At 42.2% G+C, this 13,972-nt stretch overlaps 1 protein-coding gene across 2 annotated transcripts in view; it reads left to right on the top strand.

Moving 5' to 3' along the window:
* Positions 1–2,872: 2,872 nt before the first annotated feature.
* pla2g6 (phospholipase A2, group VI (cytosolic, calcium-independent)) overlaps positions 2,873–13,972 on the top strand; it is a 117,507-nt gene continuing 106,407 nt past the window's right edge. For both annotated transcript variants that reach the window (XM_073033452.1, XM_073033451.1), the window contains exon 1: positions 2,873–2,991. The gene's annotated coding sequence lies outside the window, so the exon portion shown is untranslated. The remainder of the gene's footprint in view (positions 2,992–13,972) is intronic.

The raw sequence follows: 13,972 nt of genomic DNA, 5'->3' as shown, positions 1-13,972 counted from the left end.
AGATCCCTCTGCAAGCCATGATAGCCTTCCTCGCTGTCTGCAACATCCCCAGTCGTGGTGTCATCCACAAACTTGCTGATCCAGTTGACCACATTATCATCCAGATCATTGATATAGATGGCAAACAACAGTGCGCCCAGTACCAATCCCTGTGGCACTCATCTAGTCACAGGCCTCCAGTCAGAGAGACAACCACATGTTACTACTCTCTGGCTTCTCTCACAAAGCCAGTATCTAATCCAATTTACTACCTCCTCTTGAATGCCGAGCAATTGAACTTTCTTGGCCACCCCCCCACCCCCATGCGGGATATTGTAAAATGCCTTGCTAAAATCTATGTAGACAATATCCACTGACTTGACTCCATCAATTTTCCTAGTAACCTCCTCGAAAAATACTACTAGTTAGACATGACCTACCAAGCACAAAGCCATATTGACTATCCTTAATCAGACCATGTCTATCCAAATACTCGTATATCTAATCTCTTGGAATACCTTCCAATAACTTTCCCACAACTGACTTCAGCCTCACTGGCCTATAATTTCCTGCTTTATTTTTAGAACCTTCCTTAAACAGGGGAAGAACATTTGCTATCCTCCAATCCTCTGGTACCTCTTCTGTCGCTAAGGATGATTTAAATATCTCTGCTAGGGCCCCGACAATTTCTGCACTTGCCTCCCATAGGGTCTAAGGGAACACCATGTCAGGCCCTGGGGATTTATCTACCCTGTAATCTGTAGAGGGTCCATGTAGTGGATGATGCTTTGCCTCACTTCTACAGACTCTGTGTCTATCTCCTGAGTAAACAGAGATGCAAAAAATTTACTTAAGATCTCCCCCATCTGTTTTGGCTCCACATGTGGATTACCATTCTGACCAATTTTGACCCTTAAAATCTTTTTGCTCTTAACATATCTGTAGAATTCCTTAGGATTCCCCTTTACCTTGGCTGATAGGGCCACCTTTTGGCTTCTTTTAGCCCTCCTGATTTTTTTCTCGTGTTCTTTGGCATTTCTTGTACTCCATAAGCACCTTATTTGTTCCTGCCTGCCTACACCTGCCATGTGCCTCCTTTTTTCTCTTAACCAGAGCTCAACGTCTCTTAAAAACCAAGGTTCCCTCCATTTGTTACCTTCTCCTTTTATTCTGACAGGCACATATAAACTTTGTATTCTGAAAATTTCACTTTTGATGGCCTTCCAATTACCAAGCACACCTTTGCCAGAAAATAACCTGTCCAAATCCTCATTTGCCACAATTTTCCGATAGCATCAAAATTGGCATTTCACCAGTTTAGAATCTCAGCCTGCGGACCAGACCTATTTTTTTGTATATTTACTTTGCATCCAGTGATCACAATGTGATTAGTTTCAAAATGTTCCCCTGCTCACACTTCTAACACATTCCCTCATTGCAATTCCAGTATCTGGGACTGTTTGGAAGTTCTATTAAGGAAACTTTCCTGAACTTATTCGACAAACTCTACACCAAGTAGTTCTTTTACAGTATGGGATTCCCAGTCAATATGTGGAAAGTTAAGACCACCGACTATAACAACTTTGTATTTCTTGCAGCAGTCTGCAATCTCCCATCAAATTAGTTCCTCTAATTCCTGTGGACTGTTCTGGTGGTCTGTAATATAGCTCCATTAACGTCGTCATACCTTTCTTATTTCTCAGTTCCACCTATAATGCCTCCTGTGAGTTCTCCTGACTGAGTACTGCCATGATATTTTCCCTGCCTAGTAATGTCACCCCTCCTCCTCTAATCCATTCAATTCTGTCACATCTAAGACAACGGAACTCCAAAATCCTGCCCCTCCTGCAACCCAGTCTCACTAATGGCTACAATATCATAATTCCACATGTTGATCCATGCCCAGAGCTCATCTGCCTTTTCTAAGATACTGTACTTCTTGCATTGAAATATATGCAACATAGGACATTAGTAGCACCAGGCTCAACCTTTTGTTTCCTGACTTTGTCTGAGGTCTTACCAAAATCTGTCTCCACAACCTCTCCACTTCTGGCACTCTGGTTTCCGTCCCCCTGCAACTCTAGTTTAAACCCCACCATGCAGCATTAACAAACCTCCCCGCTTGGATAGTTGTCCCTTTCCAGTTCAGGGGCAAATCATTTCTTCTGTACCCTGGAAGGATCCCAATGATCCAAAATTCTGATGCCCTCCCTCCTACACCAACTCCTTAGCCACGTGTTGAACTGTATAATTTCCTAGTTCTGGCCTCAGTAGCACGTGGCATGGATATCAATCCTGAGATCACAACACTGGAGGTCCTGCCCTTAACTTAGTACGTAACTCCCTGAACTCCCTTTGCAGAACCTTGTCACTCTACCTACCCATGCCGTTGGCACCTACATGGACTGCGACCTCTGGCTAATCACCCTCACACTTAAGGATGCTGGGAACTCAATCCGAGATGTCCTGGGCCCTGACATCTGGGAGACGACATACCATACGCTTTTATTGGTGCATTTTCTTGGAATTTCATTTTGATTGCATGAGAATTTTATGATAGAGTAAGACAATGACATCTATCGATGAAAATTCGCCTCTAGTACAGCAGGCAATACTAGTTAAGATAGCTAATAGACTGCGATCAAAATAGCCTCCCACCAGTATCAATACACACAAATGCTGGAGGAACTCAGCAGGCCAGGCAGTATCTATGGAAAAGTGTACACAGTCAATGTTTCGGGCCGAGACCCCTCACCAAGACTTGTTTGTGATTCTCCTAATGATCTTCGTGCCACACTGCCCGTATCAAAGATGGCGCTCCTCATGCTGTCCTCAGAGACGGAGCAACATGACAATGAGTCGACATCCGCCCGGGTTCGCCGACAGTCACATGAGGCGATCCAACCTCTTTCCACGTAGCCCAACGATTGGTTATCCAGTGGCGTGTTCTGGAGCCGATTGGCTGAGGCGGCTGTCCGTCGGGTTGGCGAGGGAGCTTGGTTTCGTTTTCAGGTAAATGGAGTTTTCGTTGACGGGGAGTTTAGGGGGTGTTGGGTTTGAGCGAGGGGCAGTTTCCATGACAGCGGGGCCAGGCCTGAGGAATGCAGCATCCTTGGCGGCGGGGGTCAGTGGCAGCCCGGGGGCGGTCAGCATCCCAGCTCAGTGAGGCACCGTGTGATGGTGGCGTCAGCTCGCCCTGTGCTCGTGTTTCTCAGCTACAGTACAATGCGGGAGGCCACTCGTCTCATTGGATCTGTGCCAGCTCACACATCCATCCCACTGCACTCCGCACTAGTTTATTTCCTCGTGGAGTTACGCAACACGGAGGCAAGCCCTTCGGCCCAGCATTTGCATGCTGACTAAGGCATCCACCTGAACCTGGAGGCGCAAATTGTGAACATGTTGTCTCTGCTGCGTGCCAGGTGATGCCACTACGCCTAGTTGTAGGCTTGACAATCAGCTGGACTTTGCCTTCGAAGAAACTGCAGATGCTGGCATCTGGAGAGACACATTCTGGGAATGGCAGCATCTTGAAAAAGGGAAGTTCACATTTTGGGTGGAGACCTTAATGAGGTTGAGAAGAAGGGTCTGCACCTGAAGTGTAGACTGTTCATTTTTCTCCATTGATGCTATCCACTGGAGTTCCAGCATCTGTGTGTTGCCATCTGACCTTGTCCCATTTGCCTGTGTTTGGTCCACTTTCCTCCAAACCTTTACTATCCACACAACTGTCCAAATGTATACTAAATGTCATTATACTTAACTCGAACACTTCATCTAGCTGCTTGTTCCACATACCCATTTACACTCTGTGCAGGGGAGAAAAAGTTGTCCCTTTTAAATCCTTCCCTTTTCTCCTTAAACCTACCGTAGTTCAAGATCAATATTGTCATAGGCATGCATATATTGGCTCTAAATACAATGAAAATGAGCTTTTTAGCAGCAGCGCAGTATGTTTCAAGATGAGGACAAACATGTTAATGTAAATTATACATAACTTACATATGTGTGGAAAAAACAGCAATAAAGATAATTGTGTAATTACCTCGAACAGTCATAGTTTCCCTGGCCATTTATTGACTCATTATAGAGCCTAATGGCCAAGGGTAAGAATGACCTCATATAGTGCTCCTTGGAGCAGCACAGTTGTCTTAGTCTGTTAGTAAAAGTGCTCCTCTGTTCAGCCAAGGTGGCATGCAGAGGGTGAGAAACATTGTCCAGAATTCCATAGGGTCCTTTGTTCTACGACAGCCTCCAGTGTGTCCCATTTGACACCTATAACAGAGCCGGATTTTCAAATCAGTTTATTGAGCCTGTTGGCATCACCCATGTTGATGCCATTGCATAGAAGATTGTACTGCTGACAACAGACTGGTAGAACTTGTGAAGGAGAGGCCTGCGTACACCAAACGACCTCAGTCTCCCCAGGAAGTAAAGGCAACTCTGGCCCTTCTTGTACACAGCCTCTGGGTTGATGCTCCACTCAAGTCTGTCATTTCTACTTGGCATAATTAACTTATTATTTAATTATTTATGGTTTTATATTGCTATATTTATTTCCACTTGGCATGATTAACTTGTTATTTAATTATTTATGGTTTTATATTGCTATATTTCTTCACTATTCCTGGTTGGGTGGCTGTAACGAAACCCAATTTCCCTCGGGATCAATGAAGTATGTCTGTCTGTCATCCAGGTGCACCCCAGGTCCTCACCACATCTGTGTCCTCACAGGGAGCAGTGCAGGCTTAGTCTTCCTAAAGTCCATCACCACCTCCATTGTCTTACTGATGTTGAGCTGCAGATGATTCAGCTCGCACCATTTGACAAAGTCCTCCAGCAGGGCCCTGTATTCATCCTCCCTTTATACACCCAACTATTGCTGAGTCATCAGAATTTCTGCAGCTGACATATAGTGTTGTATCTAAAGCCTGAAGTATACAGGTACACAGGAAGGGTGCCAATACAGTCCTCTGTGGGGCCGCAGTGCTGCTTATAGCTATGTCTGACTCTGACACACAGCTCTGAAGCTTGTGGTGATGTGTGATTATTTGAGTTGTTATCGCCGTCATGTCAGCTTGAACCAGCCTGGCCATTCTCCTCTGACCACACCCATTAACAAGGCGTTTTCCCCCACAGAACTGCCGCTTACTGGATATGTTTTTTGTTGTTCCTCTTGTTTTCCGTCAACTCTAGAGATTGTTGAGCATGAAAATCCCAGGAGATACAGCAGTTTCTGAGATATTCAAACCAATCCGTCTGGTACCAACAATCATTCCAGTCAAGATTACTTAAATCACACTTCTTCCCTATTCTGGTGTTTGGTCTGAACAACAACTAAACCTCTTGACCATGTCTGCACACTTATCTATTATGTTGCTGCTCCATGTTTGGCTGATTTGATATTTGCATTAACAAGCAGTCGTGCAGGTATACGTAATACTCCTCAGCATCTCTAACGACCATGGCTGGTTTACTTCCCAAATTTGGAGAGCCAATCAATCCTGTGAATCGTCTGGCAACCTGGAGTTTGGTGATTCCGTGTCAAATGAGGACTGATCATTAGATGACGGTCCAACTCAATACAGAGACCTTTATAATGTTCAGGATGGCACTACCAAACGTGTGTGACAGCTTTCTGGTAGTCAAAAGGCTAAGAAATCCAGTTAAAAACATCACTAAAAATACCTTTTCTGAGGTAAATTGTGTTAAATTATCACCACAAACAGTGAAGGGACGAATGATAGTGAGGTGAGTTTGGTGGGGGGGGGGGGGGGGGGATGAATCATTGCAGATAGGTGGAGTTCCGATGCCCGTTTAGCTGGCTGAGGAGCGAGATTGGATAGTCGGGGCCTGGGCAGAGGAGATTTGATTTTGATGCTCATACAACGGGCTCAGGTTGGAGCTGATTTGAAGAGCTTGAGAGCAGCTTTAATCATGCCAAGTGGAAATAAGTCCAGGATCAGCCTATTGGTTCAGGGTGTTTGACAATCTGAGGGAGGAGTTGTAAAGTTTGATGGCCACAGGCAAGAATGACTTCCTATGACGCTCAGTGTTGCATCTCGGTGGAATGAGTCTCTGGCTGAATGTACTCCTGTGCCTAACCAGTACATTGTGGAGTGGATGGGAGACATTGTCCAAGATGGCATGCAACTTGGACAGCATCCTCTTTTCAGACACCACCGTCAGAGAGTCCAATTCCACCCGCACAACATCACTGGCCTTACGAATGAGTTTGTTGATTCTGTTGGTGTCTGCTACCCTCAGCCTGCTGCCCCAGCACACAACAGCAAACATGATAGCACTGGCCACCACAGACTCATAGAACATCCTCAGCATCGTCCGGCAGATGTTAAAGGACGTCAGTCTCCTCAGGAAGTAGAGACAGCTCTGACCCTTCTTGTAGACAGCCTCAGTGTTCTTTGACCAGTCCAGTTTATTGTCCATTCGTATCCCCAGGTATTTGTAATCCTCCACCATGTCCACACTGACCCCTTGGATGGAAACAGGGGTCACCGGTACCTTAGCCCTCCTCAGGTCCATCACCAGCTCCTTAGTCTTTTTCACATTAAGCTGCAGATGATTCTGCTGTGTCACACCATGTGACAAAGTTACTCTGGAGCTACTCTGGGATTTGGATCTGAGGATTTATTATTGATTTGGAACGCTGTTGTTCACTTCAATTGTTTGCAAGATTTGTATTTTTTTTCTTTCTCTTGTGCATTTAATGTTGGTCTTTTATCTTTTACTCCTTTTTTTCTTTAAATTGGGTTCTTTCTTGCTTTGTGGCTACCCGTGAGCCTACCTGTTAGATTTGCCAAGTGGAGTTCCATGTGGAAAAATCAGAAATCGGCTATTTTGTCTGAATAGTGAGATTGCTGAGCTTGGAGATGCAGAGGGACCTGAGTGTTCTAATGTATGATTTGCAAAAGAGTTTCATGCAAATATAGTGGGTAGATAGGAATAGATCTGGATATGATCTTGTCCAAAAGGTCTAGAATGAGGCAAATATCTTATGGTTACAGCTATTTTATTAGATGTTCATCATAGTACAGATTTGACAGGGTCAGACTGTGGCAGCAGGCAAGGCAAGTAAAGAACTAATAAAGAAATATAATCAGATGCTTTCCTTTTATCCTGCCAACTTTCACGGTAGTTTAATGTCATTTCAGTACTTAAGCATAAAGGAGAACATGAAAGTTGTTACTCTGATCCACTGCAGCACAGAAACCACACGATAAGATCAAGTTCAAAGTAAAATTTATACATGCATGTCACCTGCTGTAACCCTGAGATCCTTTTTCCTGTGAGCATACTTAGCAAATTCTTTTTCCTGTGAGCATACTTAGCAAATCTATAGAACAGAATTGTAAACAGGATCAGTTATCAACGAACTGTGCAAATGCAAATATAAATAATTAGCAATAAATAACGAGTATAAAATAATAATATAGAGTCCTTAAAGTGAGATCATTGGTTGTGGGAACACCAGAAATCGAATGAGTATAGTTATCCCCTTTTGTTCAAGAGTCTGATGGTTGAGGGATGGTAACTGTTCTTGAACCTGGTGGTGTGAGTCCTGACTTGTACCTTCTATCTGATGGCAGCAGTGAAAAAGGAGCAGGGCCTGGGTGGTGAGGACCCTTGATATGGATGCTGCTTTTCTATGGCAACATTTCATGTAGATGTGCTCAATGTTTGGGAGGGTTTTACCTGTGTTGTACTGGGCTGAATACACTACCTTTTGTATGTAGTGCATTGGTGTTCCCATAACAGACCGTAATGCAGCCAGACAGCACACTTCACACCACATATCTATAGATGTTTCCCAATGTTATCGATAACCTGCTGAACCTCTGTAGTCTCCTGAGGAAGCAGAGGTGCTGTTACGCTTTCTTTGCATTTATATTTATATGAGGGATCCAGAACAGGTCCTCTGAGATAGTAATACCCAGGAATTTAACAGTTATAGACCCTCTCCACCTCTGATCCTTGGATGAGTACTGGTTCATGGACCTTTGGTTTCCCTCTCCTGAAGTGTACAGTCAGTTCCGTGGTCTTATTGGCATTGAGTGAGAGGTTATAGTTATTACACCAGTCAGCCAAATCTCCAATTTCTCACCTGTATGCTGATTCATCACCCCCTTTGATATGGCCCACAACAGTGGTGTCATCAGCAAACTTTTATATGGTGTTGGAGCTGTACTTAGCAATGTACAGGTGTAAAGCAAATAGTGCAGGGGGCTAAGCGCACATTCTTGTGGTACTCCTATGCTGTTGGAGTTTGGAAAAAATATCTCCTCCACAATGTGAACTAACTGGGGTCTGCAAGTGAGGAAATCCAGGATCTATTTGCACAAGAGGGTATTGAGGCCCAGGTCTTGGAGTTCACTGATTAGTTTTGAGGGGATAATGGTATTAAATGTTGAGCTGTAGTCAATAAAGAGTATCTTGATGTATGTATCTTAGCTGTCCAGTTGTTCCAGAGTTGTGTGAAGAGCCAATAAGATGGCATTCTTGATCTCCAGAGTTGAATGCCTCTAATCTGGCTACAATAACGCAACAGTAAAAAAAACCAGTAAATGTAAATACATAAGATAGCTTATATACATTGATTGTATATCCATAAAATGATATAGGCACAGGTGTGTCTGTATACAAGGTGCCTCTGACAGGAAATGATAAAGTAGTGGTATTTGGGAGTGTGAAGGGGTGGGTTAGTGAGTGGAGGTGTTGATCAGCCTTACCGCTTAGGGAGAGTAATCATTTTTGAGTCTGGTTGTCCTGGTGCAGATGCTACGTAGCCTTCTCCCGAACTGGAGAGGGCAAACAGTCCCTGAGCAAACTGGACTGAACCAGTTTAGATTAGAAACATTAAGAGGTGTTAACTAAGTTGCACCTCAGTTTTGCAAAGAAACTATGGAAATATTGAACCAAATATGCTGCAAAGACTAAAAGTTTACAGATTAACAAGATGATTATACAAGCATGTAAGCAAGCTGAAAGAAAGCAAAAACTACAAAGTCAAAGTAAATTTATAATTAAAGTGTGTGTATGTCACTATATAATACCTTGAAATTAAATTTCTTTCAGGCATTTATAGGAAAATAAATATAATAGAATTGATGGAAAAACTATATATAAGCAAAGACTGACAAACAACCAATGAGTAAAAGAAGACAGTGTATAAATAAAATAATAAAACTGAGACCGAGTTATAGAGTCTTGGAAAATGAGTCTGTAGGTTGTAAAAGCAGTTCAGAGTTGAGGTGTCTGAAGTTATCCACAGAGGTTTAGGAGCTGGTGCTTGAAGGGTAATAACTGTTCCTGGTGGTGTGGAATCAAACCTCCTGCCCAATGGTAGTAGCAAGAAGAGGGCATGGCCTGGATAATCAGACCATAAGAATTAGGCCAGTTGTCCCATCAAGTCTGCTCTGCCATTTCATTATGGCTGATCCAATTTTCCTCTTAGCCCCAATCTCCCGTCTTCATGCCCTGACCAATCAAGAATCTATCAACTTCTGCCTTAAATATACATTAAAGACTTGGCCTCCACAGCTGCTGGTGGCAGAGAATTCCACAGATCCGTGACTCTGATGAAAAAAATTTCTCTTCATCTCTGTTCTAAAAGGATGCCCCTCTATTCTGAGGCTGTGTCCTCTCCCACCACAGGAAGCATCCTCTCCACATCCACTCTGTCAAGATCTTTCACCATTTGATAGGTTTCAGCACGTCCTTTCTAAAGGGGCCAAAACTGCTCACAGTACTCCAGGTGAGGTCTCACCATTGCTTCATAAAGTTTCAACATTACATCCTTGCTTTTATATTCTAGTAGTCTTGAAATGAATGCTAACATCACTTTTGCCTTCCTCACCAAAGACTCAACCTGCAAATTAACTTTTAGGAACTTCCGCACAAGGACTCCCAAGTCCCTTTGTACCTCAGTTTTATGGATTTTCTCTCCACCTAGAAAATAGCCAACTCTTTCATTTCTTCTACCGAAGTGCATGACCATACACTTCTCGACACTATATTCCATCTGCCACGTCTTTGCCCATTCTAATCTAAGTCCTTCTCTAGTCTTACTGCTTCCTCAAAACTACTAGCCCCTCCACCTGTCTTCATATCGTCGGCAAATTCTGCAGCAGTGAGTGTTCTTGATGATGGATGATGCTTTCTTGTTGGCAACACAATAGAAACAACAATCTGGACCTTAATCCAACATTAGGGAAAATAGATGTTATGTCGAGTACTGATGGACCCACATCTGGTGTACTGTGTACTATGCTTACTTAAGAGAGAATGTCTGTGTATTGGAAGCAGTTAGAAGAAAGTAAACTGCGGGTCTTCCCCATTTTACAGATTACCAAATTACTAAATTCCCAATATCCCATGCAGCGTTAATCTTCAGGCTCTGCCACTCAGGGTCTTGTGCCAATTTTATTTTGTGACTATATGTGCTGTGTGTGACTGTGTTTTGCACTTTGGGCTCGGACAAACACTGTTTCATTTAGCTGTATACTTCTGTATGGTTGAATGACAATTGAACTTTAACTTGAATTTAAGTACAACGTGTACATATAAAATTAGCATTTGAGAGGAGCTTTGCTGGCTGGTAAGGCCCTATTGGCATTTTCTGCCATGTGAAAACAAAGAATTTACAGGAAGGGAACTCTGCCCTAACCTGGGAATGACTTGTTGACTAATACCTCGAATGGGTGGAGTGTCTTCTGATGAAAGATTGAATTGGCTAAACTTATATCTGCTGGAGTTCAGAGAAGTGAGACATGAATATACTTTACTTTTATTGTCACCAGACAATAGATACTAGAGCATACAATCATCACAGCGATATTTGATTCTACGCTTTGCGCTCCCTGAAGTACAAATTGAAGTAAATATAATAAAAATTTAAATTATAAATCATAATTAGAAAATAGAAAAGGGGAAGTACGGTAGTGCAAGTCAGGTCCAGATATTTGGAAGGTATGGCCCAGATCCGGGTCAGAATCCGTTCAGTAGTCTTATCACAGTTGGGAAGAGGCTGTTCCCAAATCTGGCCATACGAATCTTCAAGCTCCTGAACCTTCTGCCGGAGGGAAGAGGGACAAAAGCGTCATTATTGATGAATGTCATTAGGTGCAGAGGGTAGATGTGGAAACAATTTTCCCTCTTGTGGAAGAATCTGGAACTAGTGACTATTTTAAAATGAGTCATTCATTTAGACAGATAAAGCAACATGTTTTCTCCTGTGGGTGTGAAGTTTTGGAAATTTCTTCCACAAATATCAGTTGAGGTCAAGTCTTTAAATATTTTTAAGGCAGAGCTGGATAGATTCAAGATGAGCAAGAGAGTAGAAGGTCTTTGAGAGTATAGATGTAAGCATAGAGTTGAGCTCACAGTCTGATCATCCACAGTCTTATTAAATAGCTTGATGGGACGAGTGGCCTCCTGATCTTAATTTATGTTTGTGTGTAGATCATATCACTTGGATCAGTTCATGCACTCTAGTACAGTGTACTATCTTTAGCAAGCAAGATATCAATATTTTAAAAATAAAGCCAAATTATAATCTTGTTGATTAATGTTCCATACTGGAATATAATTACAAAAGCTTCTGAAGTGTCTGACTTTATATGTTGCCCTTCATCAAGACTGTTCATTAAGATGGATTCCTATAATTTACTTTCAGTCATTGTGATTTTATTATTATAATTTATTAAAATTGATTAGGAAAAACAAGCAACCTGAAATTGATTTATTATGCAAAATGCATAGGCTTAAAGCAAATCTTTTAAATATTGTGTTTACATGTGCTTGAATGGCTTCATTGAGATTGAAAGATTAGAAGTTTTTAAATCATATCAAGGATTGATATTTCTGCTTTTTTCTCCAATTGCCTACATGCTAAAACTTTTTTTTATCTTCTCTTAGAACAGTTAGGATAACTAAACTCCTCAGGCAAACCTGAGACATTACAATTGTTTGAATCATGACACCGCATCCTGTATTTCTCTGATGTATAGCAGAGAATTAAATTTAAAATGTTTGCTTCTAAGCTAGATGTTTCAACTTTTCTTTGTAGAACTTGCCGCTAAGATTATCTCTTATCTGTAATCATATGTAATCTTGTTACTGTAATAGGACTAAAATTATTTTAAATCTTTAGAACTGCTGATGCAAGACTTTGCTGCAAATTGGATTTCACTTTATCGGATTGCCATTCGCAATTGCTTACTTATGGTTTGGCACCTTGATTGTAATTTTGGAATTTGTAATGAGTGTTTAATAAATAAAAGCAAAATATCGCTGATGGTGGAAATCAGACATCAGTGCTGAAAAAGCTGAGTGCACTCACCAGGTCAAGAAGAGAGGCACCAGGAAGGGGGTGGGGGAGAAGAAATGTTTTTTTGGCACATGAGAATACTGTTCTGTATTTGTACATTCCATTAACATTAGAGATGAAGAACAGGACATTCAAAAATCATGAATAGGTGTGAGTTCTACAACAGAAATGCTGTCTAACTAGTAACCAATCTGGTGAGCAGATGACTAAATTGTAGTCAGTACAAGTCAAGACATGATGCGTTCTAGTTTAGAGAGGAAAATCACATTTAAATGGCTTGTGTGATATCTCTATATAATTAGAAGGCACTGCTGAAACGTGCTGTTTCTGACTCATTTAGCCTCTGGGCATCCAAATGTACAAATATCCATAACACCAAATGGAGGATATAGAAGAAGGCGATAGTCCTTTAGATTTTAGTTCAATTAAACCTGTTTTTGATAATATGAAAGAGAAATACTAGAAATCTGAAACAAAAGGAATACAGAGTAGCTCAGAAGAGGGAAAATACAAGTTTATTTTCTAGGTATGTTATCATTCTAAGAAGTAAAAACTTGAAATCCCAATAAGCCTTTTAGCAGAATTGTTTGGGGATACACAGTGGTGGGCAGTGGTAACTCCCAGTGCAACAACAATTTAAGGTCAGCCATTTAGAAAACCGTAATCTAAGGGAGCTTTTAGATGGGCTGGGAATAGAGGGTATAGATGCTGTGCAGACAGAAGGGATTAGTTTAATCTAGATCATGCTCAACACAGACATCGCAGGCCAAAGGGGCAGTTCATGTACTGTATTGTTCTGCGTTCTGTCTTGAGAATGCAGTGGGGAACTATTGTCAAGTTAAGGCTAAACGTCAAGTGCCCCAGTCAAGGTAAATGTGAGAAGGTAGGGATGTTGGATAAAAGTGATCAAATGAAATGTTCAGGTTAAATTTTGAAGGAAAACATGAGGATAGATCCTGCAAGGGGCAAGTGTATACATCGCAGCATTGCTCGGTAGTTCCTCGGCAGCAAGAGTGTTTTGTCTACTTGAAAACCCACCTGAAAGCAAAATGTAGCGCACACTGAAGGCTCCCCATTACAGACTTGGACTATCGGAGTCAGATCGCACCAAACAGTTGCTCTCCTTACCCAGCTGGTGGGGGGTGGTGGATGTTAGGCCTTTAGAGCTAATGGACCACATGCTGTCTCTCCTGGGGAAATCACCACCCTTGTGTTAGTTTTAAAGAACTCTTTCTGCAGTAGTGCCTGATCAAGTTTTATATAAGCTTTGCTAATACACCCATGAATGACCATAGGGAGCTTGCTAAAATGGCTTATAGTCTACAGTCAGCGGAGGCCGAAGTGTAAAATTCCTCCTCCTTTCCCTGCCTCAATAAACCTGGTCAGCAGGGCCTCCAACACATGCATGCCCATGACTGCAAAACAGACAACGCTGGGTCTATGCTTTTACCATGAGTGCTAGGAAGTGCCAACCATCTTGCAGCTTCGACAGTGCCTGTGCACCAGGATATCAGTGGTCAGTGAACACTGTGGCAGCTGCCAGAGTTGTCTACTGTTCATTACAGACACCTTTTCAGGGGAATGCTTCTTTTGTGACATGGGTGCTCAAGTGAATGTGCTGCCAGCATCATCTATTGATGAGAAGGT

Source organism: Hemitrygon akajei, chromosome 31, assembly GCF_048418815.1.
Source record: "Hemitrygon akajei chromosome 31, sHemAka1.3, whole genome shotgun sequence".
Taxonomy (NCBI): domain Eukaryota; kingdom Metazoa; phylum Chordata; class Chondrichthyes; order Myliobatiformes; family Dasyatidae; genus Hemitrygon; species Hemitrygon akajei.
The sequence above is the reverse complement of the archived record's forward strand: the minus strand, read 5'-3'. Positions and strand labels throughout refer to the sequence as shown.